A 15,527-nucleotide genomic window follows, 5' to 3' on the forward strand; every position below is an offset into this window, starting at 1 on the left:
AAATTAAAAAAAAAGTAACAAAAATTATTAAAAAAAAAAAAAGAGGAAGACAAAATCTTTAAAATAATAATAAAAATAAAAATAAAAATAATGATAAAATAAAATTAAATAAAAAAATAAGAGAAACAAATTTTACAGAAAATTAAAAAAATATATAAAATTTCAAATCAAACAAAACGTGTAGAAAAAAAAAACAGAAAAAAAACGTAAAATAATAATAATAATAATAAAAAAAACAGAAAAAAAATGTAAAAAAAAAAAGAGTCAGAATGTTAATTTGTTACGTGCATTAAAAAAAAAGAAGTTAAAACCTTTCTTAAAAAATAAACATAGTCCTAATCTATTTAGAATTTTTGTGATTTTAAAACTAATTTCAAATCTCATAAAATTTCATCTTTCTATTTTTAAATTAAAAAATAAATAAATAGAAAATTCTAAATTAACTCGAACTCTAAATTTTTTCTAACTATAAAATACCTATATAAATTCATCCCCGTAATAACATAAAAAAAAATATATGTAAAAAATGTAAAAGCAAAATAAATAAATAAATAATAAATATATAAATAAATATGAATGTTTCAAATTTTGAATTAATGGACACACACAAAAAATAATAAAATAATTTTCAATAGATTTAAAATAAATAAGACGATTTTTAAAAGGTTTAAAATAAATGAGAGAATAAAGTAAAAAAAAGAAATATTTTTATTATTAAGTTAAATAATATAATGTCCAAAAATTAAGTTAAGTCATACTAAAGTCAATAAAGCGACCGTGTTAGAACCACGGGACTCGAGGGGTGCCTAACACCTTCCCCTCGGTCAACAGAATTCCTTATCCGAATTTCTAGTTCGCAGACCAATAAAATAGAGTCAAATTTCCTTTTGATTAGGGATTCAAATAAGGTGACTTGGAACACCAAAACTCAATTCCAAGTGGCGACTCTGTATAATAATTATCCCTTTTCAAAATGTCACTTTAATTGGAAAAACTCTTTTTCTTTCAGAAAAAAATCAAAAAATTAAAATAATATTGAGAGAAAAAAAAGGAGCGTGACAGTAAATACCTAAATGGAATTGGTATAGATATATCTCCAAATTGCGCAACGTGCGGAGCGGAGGAATCTATGAAGAACATCTTCCTAGAATGTACGTTAGTTAAAAAATATTGGCACGATTTGGGACTCCAAGACATATTTAGGAGCTCAAGAGTCTAGGATGACCGTCAATGGCTCTTAGCCATGAAAAACACCAAATGTACCTTAACCATCCTCTAGATTGGGAGCTTGCTTTTCCTTTCTACCTACGGAATATATGGCTCAATCTGAACGACAATCATAATAAGAAACAGAGCAAGGATATACCAACATCATTACCATATCAAAGAGCAGTAGAATACACTACCTAAAAAATCAGATCACCAAGGTAAATAAACATAAAAACCACTTGATAGTCACTGGGATGCCCCACGAGCAGGATTCAAACTCAATGTAGATGGTTCTTTCAACAACAAATCCAGTAGTGGAGGAGCCGTAGGAGTTATCAGAGATCGGAAAGGGAATTGGGTGGTTGGTTTCTCAATCAAAATCAATGCTTTGAATCCAATTCATACTGAAATATTGGCAATATACTATGGACTACAACTAACCGTGAACATAAACTTAAAAACCATCGAAATAGCATCGGATTCGGAAGACGCAATTAAATTATTCCATGAAGGAATGACTGTTTTGCTAATACTATCTATAACTGCAAGGCATATATATAGTTGTTGAAGAACCCGTATATAATTGTTGAAGAACCCGCAGATCAAGCACAACTATATGAAGCAAAACCAGGTGGCAGACCTACTAGCTAAAAAGGGAGCAAATATGGAATCAATTGGTGTTTCTGTGAAACGGGATGCTCAATCATCCTTCGTCAATGAAGCTATAGAAGCTGATAAGAGGGGCATTAGTTTTGCTATCTTAGAAAAAAAAATCCCCTGTACTAGTAACTAGTAGCATAAGTACTAATAGTTCTAATATTTCTATTCCTGTCTCTGTTAATCATAACCCTACTAATAGTAGGTTATTTAACCATCTGGTTTGTAATGATGCATAATAACTATTAATAATATGCTTTTGTTAATAAAAAAAAAAGTTATGTATCATATGCAATGTATTAGACAATTAAAAATGTATTCGAAAGCAATAAAAAATCAGAGATTTTTGTAATGGAAAAAACTTTTGGAATATGATTTATTAGATGTTGAAGATGAGGGAAATTGAAAATAGGGAACATATTAAACAGTGTATGATACAATCAACATGTACAACTGTTAACTATAATAGAGTTAGAGTAAGACATGGACTGGGCTACTAAAGTCGACTAGCTAGGTTGCTATGTCTCGTGTCAGTTGAAGTCGCCTAGGATTAGTTATAAATGTAGTAGTAGTAATTCTTGTAAATTTTGTATTTGTATTATAGTAGGACTCTAAGTATAGCAAGCCTAGGACACTGTAATTCACTCTTATATATATAGATGTACTTAACAGTTTAACATATCAATACAATTCTTGATTTCTTTCATTATTTAAGTGAGAATTCTACGTGGTATTAGATCTCATAAATTCTTCTTCTCGCCTAGTATTAAATTTAAAGTAACCACACACACTACAAGAAAAGTATGGATTACATAAAAAAATTTTGTGGAGATTGTATACAAAAATTTAGTTTCTTGTTAATTTTTCTACAATAAAAATCAATTGTAAAACCTTTGTGAGTAATTATTTTCTACGAATTTCAAAATTCTCAAGTAATTTAAAGGGATTCGAATTTCGCATGTAAATTACTTGAAAATTTCCTTGTAAAATACCTTTAAAATTTTGGTAAAAATTAGCAAAATAACTGAATTTTTCGTACAATTTTTTCGCAAGTAAAGCCGCGTGAATTATTCTAATAAATTTTGAAGAAATTTCTTGTAAATAATATTGTTCCTAATTAATTATTTTGTTCACCCAACCATTATAAATTATTAATTGCACAACTTAACATTTAATATTATTGCCCACCATTTAATCCTTGCCCGTGCCCTGTCCACCAACTATCAATTGCACAACTTAATCCGTGTTTTTTTTTCTATTGAAGTAATTCATCCCTGAAATTACATTCTATCAATGTTCTTAGTTCATAGTAGTGTAAACGCTAAATTTTTTATGTCTTCCTTGGATCTGACTGTTTGCAAAATATTTTAAACATATGAAAAATAAATAAATCACACAAAAAAAATCTAAAGAAATATAAATATTTTATTGATAAATATACGGGTACAATGCTATTCCATATTTGATTTTACTCTGCTAAGATATATTTATGATTCGAGGACCTTTAATGACGTATTTCTCAAACAAGGATGATTTAGGTTTGACCTCTATACTGAATATTCCATGACTTTTATGGAATATTCGAGATCTTGTTCTTTAAAAATACCCAAAAGTTTATGAGATCTTTTGAGATGTATTTTAAGTGAATTTAGTACCCTTTATATAGGCATAAATTATGGTTTAAGGTTTAGTAGCCTCTAAGAATTTTAATGGAAACTGAATATACCTTCTAGAGTTCTAATTCGAATTGAACGCGTCTTGTAGAGTCCACAAAATTTCAATGTCAACAAATGCCCCCTGCTTAAGGCCTGTCGGAGTATAAACTTGTTGAAACTCAAAGACGAGGCTTCAAGTACTCATTCTTCCACAATTGTAGCTTCAGATTATCTGATTTGACTTATGAGAGAAAAGATGAAGGGCAGATCTGGTCCCACTAGGTGTTCTCAATTTGTTTCCAATATATTTTAAACATATGGAAAATAAATAAACTATAAAAATAAAATATGAAGAAACATGAGTATTTTATTGATAAATATATGGGTAAAATTTTATTCCTCCCTTGATTCTACTACTTAGATGACCACGAATTAGAATGAAGATTAAAGAATAGAAAATTTAAAAAATATTAAAACTAAATTTGGGAATTACTTGATTAAGACCATGCAATATGATGTCACAAGTTTTCAACTTTTGTTGCAACTTATTACTTAAAGAAATGAAAAAGAACTATGAGCCATAATAAAAGTAACAATTGAAAAAAAGACTGTAATTTAATAAACCAATACTATAACTTGTGTTTTTACTATTTTATTTATTTTTTTAATCCCACTTTTAGTTTTTTTTATTTCACATTTTATTTTATATGAATTGAAATAAGTAGTTGAAAACAAAATCTAGTGAGTGAAAATATTGATCCCATAATTAATAATGTTTGCAATTTTTGAGTCAAAAATATTCTTTTGCCTTGGTTTACTTATATGTAAATTGCACTCCACACATATATTTTAATGTTAAATACTCATATTCATTATACTATCAAAATCAAACTTTTATAACTCTTTTGAAGTATATTAAAATATAATTATCAAATAAAAATAAATAGAATTGTGAATAAAAATATTTAATCGATATATTACTTAGATGACCATGAATTAGAATGAAGATTAAAGAATAGAAAATTTAAAAAATATTAAGACTAAATTTGGGAGTTACTTGATTAAGACCATGCAATATGATGTCACAAGTTTTCAACTTTTGTTGCAACTTATTACTTAAAAAAATGAAAAAGAACTATGAGCCATAATAAAAGTAACAATTGAAAAAAAGACTGTAATTTAATGAACCAATACTATAATTTGTGTTTTTACCATTTTATTTATTTTTTTATCCCACTTTTAGTTTTTTTTTATTTCACATTTTATTTTATATGAATTGAAATAAGTAGTTGAAAACAAAATCTAGTGAGTGAAAATATTGATCCCATAATTAATAATGTTTGCAACTTTTGAGTCAAAATTATTCTTTTGCCTTGGTTTACTTATATGTAAATTGCACTCCACACATATATTTTAATGTTAAATACTCATATTCTTTATACTATCAAAATCAAAATTTTATAACTCTTTTGAAGTATATTAAAATATAATTATCAAATAAAAATAAATAGAATTGTGAATAAAAATATTTAATCGATATATTACTTAGATGACCATGAATTAAAATGAAGATAAAGAATAGAAAATTTAAAAAATATTAAAACTAAATTTGGGAGTTACTTGATTAAGACCATGCAATATGATGTCACAAGTTTTCAACTTTTGTTGCAACTTATTACTTAAAGAAAAGAAAAAGAACTATGAGCCAAAATAAAAGTAACAATTGAAAAAAAGACTATAATTTAATGAACCAATACTATAACTTGTGTTTTTACTATTTTTTCTTATCCCACTTTTAGTTTTTTTTTTATTTCACATTTTATTTTATATGAATTGAAATAAGTAGTTGAAAACAAAATCTAGTGAGTGAAAATATTGATCCCAAAATTAATAATGTTTGCAACTTTTGAGTCAAAATTATTCTTTTGCCTTGGTTTACTTATATGTAAATTGCACTCCACACATATATTTTAATGTTAAATACTCATATTCTTTATACTATCAAAATCAAAATTTTATAACTCTTTTGAAGTATATTAAAATATAATTATCAAATAAAAATAAATAGAATTGTGAATAAAAATATTTAATCGATATATTACTTAGATGACCATGAATTAAAATGAAGATAAAGAATAGAAAATTTAAAAAATATTAAAACTAAATTTGGGAGTTACTTGATTAAGACCATGCAATATGATGTCACAAGTTTTCAACTTTTGTTGCAACTTATTACTTAAAGAAAAGAAAAAGAACTATGAGCCAAAATAAAAGTAACAATTGAAAAAAAGACTATAATTTAATGAACCAATACTATAACTTGTGTTTTTACTATTTTTTCTTATCCCACTTTTAGTTTTTTTTTTATTTCACATTTTATTTTATATGAATTGAAATAAGTAGTTGAAAACAAAATCTAGTGAGTGAAAATATTGATCCCAAAATTAATAATGTTTGCAACTTTTGAGTCAAAATTATTCTTTTGCCTTGGTTTACTTATATGTAAATTGCACTCCACACATATATTTTAATGTTAAATACTCATATTCTTTATACTATCAAAATCAAAATTTTATAACTCTTTTGAAGTATATTAAAATATAATTATCAAATAAAAATAAATAGAATTGTGAATAAAAATATTATATATATATATATATATATATATATATATATATTATGAAATTTAAAAAATAAGACAAATATTTATTTATTTTGATAAATTAATTTATTTTTGTTAAATATGTTAATTTGAAAATTTTAAATAAAAATTGAATACAAATGAATAAATAATTTCATTCAATGTTTAACATATTATAAAAATAAAATCACAAAATTTAGTATATAAAAAATTTATGGTAAATTTTTAAATTATATTTTAATATACTTAGTTATGAATATATATATCACATGGGGTGTTCATGTTTTAATTTTATAGAGAAATATGTGTGTGTGTGTGTGTATATATATATATATATATATATATTCACAATTCTATTTATTTTGATTTGATCATTATAATTTAATATACTTCAAAAGAGTTATAAAAGTATGATTTTGATAGTATAAAAAATATGAGTATTTAACATTAAAATATATGTGTAAAGTACAATTTACATATAAGTAAACCAAGGCAAAAGAACAATTTTGACTCAAAAGTTGCAAACATTATTAATTATGGGATCTATATTTTCACTCACTAGATTTTGTTTTCAACTACTTATTTCAATCCATATAAAACAAAATGTGAAATAAAAAAAACTAAAAGTGGGAGAAAAAACAATAAATAAAATCATAAAAACACAAGTTATAGTATTGATTCATTAAATTACAGTCTTTTTTTTCAATTGTTATTTTTTATTTTGGCTCATAGTTCTTTTTCTTTTCTTTAATGAATAAGTTGCAACACAAGTTGAAAACTTGTGACATCATATTGCATGGTGTTAATAAAGTAATTTCCAAAAAACTATGTATGATGTTACTATTTTCTAATTTAATTAAAAAATCTCTAATTTTAGCACCTATACCTTGAGTATCCAAAAACTGGGCACCAAAAGTTAGAAACTATAGCTTATAGATATGTTGACTAAGAAAAAAACAAACATCTAACAAAGTGAAAACAATGTAAGCTGGCTTATAAAAAAAATAAAATAAAAGGAAAAGAAAGTGTTTTACTTTATTTGATAGCAAATTTCAGTTTTGTACAATTTTTGAGTAGATAATATGTGGATATATACTAAAATAATTCATCATTCAACCCATTTTTATTCACATAAAACACCGACAAGTCGAATATTTTATCCGTATGCATCTAACCCATTCTCAACTAATTCATATGCTATCTAATCCGTCCGTTAGCCAGCACAAGTCATGACACATATACTATATCATAGTTACTCATAGAGAAGTTAAAAATGTTGGTTTAGAAAGTTTTGGAATTTCTGTCTGTATCACATTTGGAATTTCAAGATGTAAAACAATTGGTAATTTGGGCTTTGTAAAAGTTGGGATCTCAGGTTTTGGGGTAGTTAGTAGCTCACGCTTTGGCAAACTTGGAAATTCGGGCTTAGAGACATTAGGAATCTCGAATTTTCGGACTTCTAGAATTAGTTATCTCAGGCTTTGAGAAACTAGGAGTCTCGGGCTTTGGAGAAGTTGGAGGCTTGGACTTTGGTGAACTTGGAGTCTAATGCTTTCGAAAACTTGGGGTCTCGGGCTTTGGAGACTTTGGGCTCTTGGGCTTTGGGTAACTTGGAGTCTCATACTTTGTCGAGCTTGGCGTCTCAGACTTTGGTGAACTTGGCGTCTCATATTTCAGGGGACTTTGTGTCTCAGATTTTGGATAACTTGGGGTCTCCAGCTTTGAGATAGTAGGAGTCTTGGGCTTTGGAGAACTTGGGATCTCAAACTTTGGGGAACATGAGTCTCGGGCTTTGGAATACATGGATTTTCAGTCTTTGAAGAGCTTGGAATCTCGGGTTTTGAGAGACTAGGAGTCTCGAAACATAGAGAGTCTGATTTTGAGGAACTTGGCGGCTTATGCTTTGAGAAAGTAAGAGTCTCGGGATTTGGAGAACTTGGGGTCTCAGGTTTGGGGGAACTTGGAATCTCTGACTTTGGAAAGCTTGGGGTCTCGGACTTCAAGAAAGTAGGATTCTCAGGCTTTGAGGAATTAGGTGTCTCAAGATTTGGGGAATTGGGAGTCTCAGACTTCAATAAACTTGGCATCTCGGGCTTTGGGGAACTTGGGGTCTCGGGCTTTGAGAAACTAGGAGTCTCATACTTTGGAGAACTTGGGGTCCCAGACTTTGGGTAACTTGAGGTCTCGTTCTTTAAGAAGTAGAGGTCTCAAGTTTTGAGAAACTATGAGTCTTAGGTTTTGAAAAACTAGGAGTCTCGGAATTTTGAGACTTTGGGGTCTCAGGCTTTGAAAAACTAAGGGTCTCGGATTTTGAGAAAGTAGGAGTCTCAGGCTTGTTGAAAGTAAAGGTCCTAGACTTCGGGGAACTAGGATCTTAGTCTTTGAGAAAGTAGGAGTCTTACGCTATGAGAAAGTAGGGGTATCTGGCTTTGGAGAACTAGGTGTCTCAAGCTTTGAGAAAGTAGGAGTCTCATAAGAAACTAAGGCTTTCAGGCTTTGAGAAACTAGGGGTCTCGAGCTTTGAAAAATCAAGGGTCTCTGGCTTTGGGAAACTAAGAGTTTCAGGCTTTGAAAAATTAGGAATCTCGTGTTTTGGAGAACTAGGGGTCTCGGGCTTTGAGAAACTTGGGATTGAAGGCTTTGAGAAGGTAGGGGTCTTGACCTTTGGTGAACCAGAGATCTCGGGCTTTGAAACACTAGGGGTCTCAAGCTTTGAGAAGGTAGGGGTCTTGGCCTTTGGTGAACCAGGGGTCTCGGGCTTAGAGAAACTTTGAGTCTCGGGCTTTGAAAAAGTAGGATTCTCAAGCTTTGTAAAAGTAGGAGTCTCGAGCTTTGGAGAACTAGGGGTCTCGGGCCCAGAGAAACTTGGTGTTTCAGGCTTTGAACGAGTAGGAGTCTCAAGCTTTGGATAACAAGGATCTCGAGCTTTGAGAAACTAGGAGTCTCGGGTTTTGGGAAGGGGTACTGGGCTTTGGAAAAGTAGGGGTCTCAGGTTTTGAAAAACTAGAGGTTTTGGGTTTTGAGAATCTAGGAGTTTCAGGCTTTGAAAAACTAGGTGTTTCAGGTTTTGAAAAACTAGGTGTTTCAGATTTTGAAAAATTAGGGCTCTCAAGATTTGAAAGACTATGGGAATTGGAGAAACTGGGGGTAGAAAGAATTGAGAAACTAGGGGTTTCAGGTTTTGAGAAACTAGGAGTTTCATGCTTTGAAACACTAGGTGTTTGTGGTTTTGAAAAACTAGGGGTTTCAGGATTTGAAATACTGGGGGGATTAGAGAAACTTGGGATAGCAGGCATTGAAAAACTGGGGGTAGAGCGTGTTGAGAAACTTGGGATAGTGGGCATTGAAAAACTAGTAGTAGCGGGCGCTGGGAAACTAGAAGTCTGAAGAAGGTGACGTGCTGATATAGTAATTAACATGTGGTTATGCATGATATAGATAAATGCAAGCAATAAGATGGTGGACAAGCTACAATGCTGAGCCATTTTTCTATCGATACAAGAAGCTTGGAAAAAATGTGGTTAGACCAATGCAAGTAATTTTTTTATATTTTAATAATATTCCATTTACCTATATGTAGATTTTTAAAAGATCTAAAAGGAGAATTTCAATATTTGATACGTTAGTTGACCTATTTATTTGTCAATATTATAGTATCTAGAATTTGTATTGTGATAGCAATATTATAGTATCTTGAATATCACTACAATAAAGGAATGATCATATTTACTAGGTTATATGAAATTATTAAGGAAGCAAACATTTGTTAAGCTATATATATTTACTAATCACTTCCAAAGTTTCAATCACTATGTCTATTATGTCCTTTCTTTATTCGTAGCTTTACTCTTTGAATAAATAAAATTAAAAAAGAATGGGTATAAGTGAGACACATCATATCTTAATCAAACATAATTGAACTTTTAAATACATACCACTTTATCATGATAATAATGACAATGTTCATTTCTCCTTGTAATAACTGACATCATTACATTTTTCACTAAATATATATAAAATCAACATATAAACTCTTAATTTAAGGCATTGTATGATTAATTATCACATCTAATATTAAATTGATTTAAATATTTGTATTATTACTAAAAATATTAAAATAATTATTGATAATTTAACTTGATGGAGAAAGCATTACATTATATAGGGAAAATGCACAAGTACCCCCTCGACCTATGTCCGAAATTCCACAGGCACGCTTATACTATGCTAAGGTCCTATTACCCCCCTGGACTTATTTTATAAGTAACTTTCTACCCCTTTTCGGTCTACGTGGCACTAGCTTAAAAAAAGTCAACCAGCGTTGGACCCACAAGATAGTGCCACGTAGGCCGAAAAGGGGTAGAAAGTTATTAATAAATATGTTCAGGAGGGTAATATGACCTTAGTGTAGTATAAGTGTGTCTCTGAGGTTTCAGGCATAGGTTGAGGGGATACTTGTGCATTATCCCTATTATATATGAATATACTTAAAAATTATAATCAACTGTCTACAAAATAATAATATTTTAGTAAAATATAACAACATTTGACGAGTTAAAAAAATAAAATTATATTATAACTTGGAACAAATAAACAATACTTATATTGATTGTAGACAAAATTAGGTACGAAGGGAATAAATATTTTTATTATTCTATAATAAGATGTCTTAAATTTGAATTTCGGGAATGGAATCACCTTTGGTGGCACAAATCACGAGTTGCAGGTAACAAAGCAGACCATGCAAGGTAAAATGCAACATGAAAGGCTAGATACATATGAAACTAGTAATTTTGTCGTGAATTATATATGTAAAAAGATCACTAAAATAGCAATAAATAATAGGCAAGAACTCATACTTTTAATTTACATATCAAATATATTCAGTATTAAGAATCTAAACAGTTGAAACAACAAAACATCAATCTACAAAAATAGATATCCAACACCTGATGAGAAAACAAAAACACTAGTCTAATCTACAGAAATTGCATAAGAAAAATATTTGTAAATTCATATATTAAGAAAATTGGACTGTCACATTTAGATGATTTATCAAATTTTCAGAGAGTTAAAAAAATGTTATTAATCCTTTAACAAACATAACACTCTATTGAGGTTTATTTGTGGAACAAAATATTGAAGCGACACTTATATATATATATGCTAATTTATCCTTTAAATCACTCTTGAAATGCGATGGAAGAAAGTGGTTGATATTATTATTATAAATAAATAAATAATAATCCGACGAAAGAGTAGCCAAAAAATGTGTTAACATTTGTTTTAATTATTGCAGTGATTTTTAACATAATAAATGTCTACTTATATAACGAATTTAAATTTAAGTTTTTATTTAGTTTATTGATATATTTTAGATTATTTGTTTTAAAAAAATAAAGTAGACAAATCTTTTGTTTTAAATTGACCAGGAAAATACACAAAACCCCACAGACTATGACCGAAATCCTAGCGACACACATTAACTATTCAAAGTCCTATTACCCCCGGACTTATTATTTTTGTAATTTTGTGCATATTTTTGGCTTACGTGACAACCAAATATCCCTCACGCGCCTCAATTGCATGGATTCACGGAGTGTGCCACGTAAGACAAAAGGTGCACAAAATTACAAAAAAAATAAGTTCAGGGAGGTAATAGGACCTTAGTTTAGTTACGCTATGTTTCTGAAATTTCGATCATAGTCTAGGTGGGTACTTGTGCATTTTTCCTAAATTGACCCATTCTACGTTTAAACCTAATTTTTAGTCATGGCAAACATTTTCTCTTTAAAGATGAAAAGTATCAAATTTGATTAGTGGAAATGAGATGATATTTTTAAACTTATGATTTGTGAATGTTGTAATGAAAGAACATTCTCTGCAATTTCTATCATTATCCAAATTAAAGTATTTTTTAAGAAAAAAGTGCAAGTTCAAAAGCATTAAAAATAACTAACACTAACCCGAAAGGCAATTTTTGAGAAATTGCAACAACTAAAGCAATTGCAGGAGCTTTATAGGCACTTCCAGTTTTCTTAACATGATGAGTCAAAAATAGAGAAATAATACTTGATATTGAACATGTAACAACCCTAAAAATGGATATGCTAAGTAATGCTTAATGTGTCGAGAATGTCAACGATTAGACCGGGTTCACACGGATTGATACGCGTAGAACCAGACATCGGAACCCTTGCTACATCCATTCCAACTAAATTGGGGAGTTAGTTGAGCTAGGAATGGTTGGGTCCAACCATGTAGGGCTCTCGAATACGAAGATTTACTTGAAGGAGTCTTTACTGGAATTAAAAATGGATAATCATAGGTTTGGAGGGTCTAGGGGTAAAATGGTCTTTTTCTAGGCTAAGGGGAGTATCGTAATTACCCTAAATATATAATTAATTATTTAATTAATAAGGCGGAGAGCATTTTGGGGAGAGAGGGCCGAAATTGGGCTCTTGAAGTGAAGTCTTGCTCCACCGGGGTTCAAACATAGGTGGAAGCAATGAATTAAATTGTTTTAATTTAAGTTGGTGAATTGATGTAATTAATTTATATTTATTATTTATTAGCTGATCAGCATCCAACGCCTCGTTGATCTAGCATGAGCGCTCAGAGTTTATTGGTGAGCCTTTTAGCATTCTAGAGGGATCCTTTTATTTTGTTTTCAGTATTTCAGTATTAGGATGATTGGGTTATTTTACTAACATCCCTCTTGTATTAGAGGCTTCATAGATAGATAGTTAATAATTCATTAGTCCTTGCATTATTATTCTATGTTAAAGACTCGTGTTGCAATATTTGGCCATGTTGAGTGTTTATTCTTTTAACATTCAAAGTTTATTGTTAATTTATTTGAGTAAGTGCATTTGATCATTGTACAAATGTTTAGATTATGTAAGCTAGGCCAAGGGTTTGTTTGGGAACCATCGATGGTCTTCAAGTGTCAGTCATATCCAGGGTGTAGGCTCGGGGCGTGAAAAATTTGGTATCAGAGCACAAAGTTCAAGAGTCTTAGGGAGTCTATGAATCTGTATCTATAGAGTCCTAGTTATCAGTGTGAAGTGCGCCACATCTATAATAAGAGGTCTGCAACATTTAGAAAATTCCTTCACTTCTTTCATTCTCACTTCGTGCGTTTAAGTTCATCTCTAAAGAGTTTCTTTCTAACTTGTGTTTACGCGTAACCGATTGTGAGTTGGATTAATGTTGGAGTGCCTTCATCAGGCGTTTCTTTTCCCGTGGGCTAAGAGAAGCAAAGAAATAGTTACGGATATGAGGAGAATTATGAGCTTGTTTGTTGTTGGATTGACTCGTCTGTCAAGTAAGGAAAGTAAGACAACCATGCTAATAGATTATATGGGCATAGCTAGGTTGATGATGAATGTGAAAAAAGTTGAGGAGGACCAGCTAAGGGATAAAGAAGATTTTAAGAATAAGAGATGTAAGACATAAGGGAATGAGTGTGAGCAGCAAAAGAGTAATGGGAACCGATATTTTTTTCCCCACAGAAGTAGAAAGGAACTACTCAATCGTCTGCAAGTGCACCTACACCAAGGAACCACCAATGTGTGTACAATATTAATATTTCTCAGATATTCAGAGCTAGACATACACATTCACAAGGAAGTGTGGCAGAAAGGTAGCCGGGCTCCTTCATGTGTTAAGTTCGGTAGAACCCACCCAGGTAAATGTCGTGATGACCAGACATGTTGTTTCAAGTGTGAGTAAGAGGGTCACTTCATGAAAGGGTGTCCCAAGAACATGCAAGGTAGTGGAAATCAGGGCAATAGAACCAAGTCTTTAGCAGTTGCTCCACCAGACAAGGTTTCACCTAAATGAGTTATTTCTGGTACTTGCAAATGAGAAAATTGCATCTATCCAATCACGAGTCTCCGGGAGCAAGAGAACTCTCCAAATGTTGTTACTTGTATGATTAAGGTCTTTGATTTTGATGTTTATGCTTTGCTAGACCCAGAACCAAGTTTATCTTGTGTGATCCCTTATGTTGCAAATAAGTTTGATGTTATTCCTGAGAAACTCTGTGTACCCTTTTGTGTTTCTACACCTGTTTCTATCTGAAAGAATTTATCATGATTGTGTCCTTTCCATCAATCAGAAAGACACCATGGCTAATATAGTTGAACTAGACATGGAAGATGCCGATGTCATTCTAGGTATGGACTGACTTCATGCCTATTATGTCTCCATAGATTGCAGAACTCAAGTTGTCATGTTTCAAATTCCTAATGAGCTAGTCATAGACTGAAGTAGTAGTTCAGCAGTGCATAAGGGTCGCTTATTTTCATATGATAAGGCGAGAAACTTAGTTTCAAAGGGTTGTATCGATCACTTAGTCCGAGTTAATGACTCAAGTGTTGAGGTACCTCCCATACATTCAGTTTCTATAGTAAGAGGATTTCCAGAAGTCTCCCTGATGACCTACCTAGAGTCCCTCCTAAGAGAGAAATAGATTTTGGCATAGACATCATTCATGATACTCTTACTATCTCCATTCTTCTATATATAATGACCCCATCAGAGTTGAAAGAGTTGAAAAGCAGTTAAAGGATCTATTAGATAAGGGTTTCATTCGAGCAAGTGTCTCACCTTGGGGCGCACCAGTCATATATATGAGGAAGAAAGATAGTTCCCTTAGGATATGTATAGGTTACCATCAACTGATCAAGGTTACCATGAATAATAAGTATGGTCTTCCGAGAATTGATAATCTATTCGATCAGCTTCAGGGTGTTTCATATTTCTTGAAAATTGACCTCAGATAAAGATACCACCAATTGAAAATCAAGGAATATGATATTCCAAAGGCAACATTCAAGACCTGATACAGTCATTATGAGTTCTTGATCATGTCATCCGTTTTAACTAATGCACCAGCAACGTTCATGGACTTTATGAATAGAGTTTTTAAACGTTATTTATACAGGTTTTGTTATCGTCTTCATTAATGAAATACTAATCTATTCAACGAATGAAGAAGATCATGCTAGCCATCATAGAATAGTTCTCCAAACGTTGAAAGATAAGGAGTTGTATGTCAAGTTCTCTAAGTGTGAGTTTTGGATTGAGTCTATGTCATTCTTAGGCCTTATATTGTCTGGAGAGGGAATTAAAGTTGTTACTTACAAAGTTGAGGTAGTGCATAATTGGCCTAGACCCACATCCCAAACTGATATTAGGAGTTTCTCGGATTTACATAGCTATGATAGAAGGTTTGTAGAGGGGTTCTTGTCTATATCATCTCCTTTGACAAAGTTGACTCAGAAGACGATTAAGTTTCAATGTTCTGAAGCTTGTGAGAAGAGCTTTCATGTTTTTAAGAAGAGGTTGATTACTTCCCT

At 30.9% G+C, this 15,527-nt stretch overlaps 1 pseudogene; it reads right to left on the minus strand.

Moving 5' to 3' along the window:
* Positions 1 to 7,418: 7,418 nt before the first annotated feature.
* Positions 7,419 to 9,647, minus strand: LOC114074232 (annotated as a pseudogene).
* Between the last annotated feature and the right edge of the window lie 5,880 nt (positions 9,648 to 15,527).

This window comes from Solanum pennellii, chromosome 10 (assembly GCF_001406875.1).
Source record: "Solanum pennellii chromosome 10, SPENNV200".
Lineage (NCBI taxonomy): Eukaryota > Viridiplantae > Streptophyta > Magnoliopsida > Solanales > Solanaceae > Solanum > Solanum pennellii.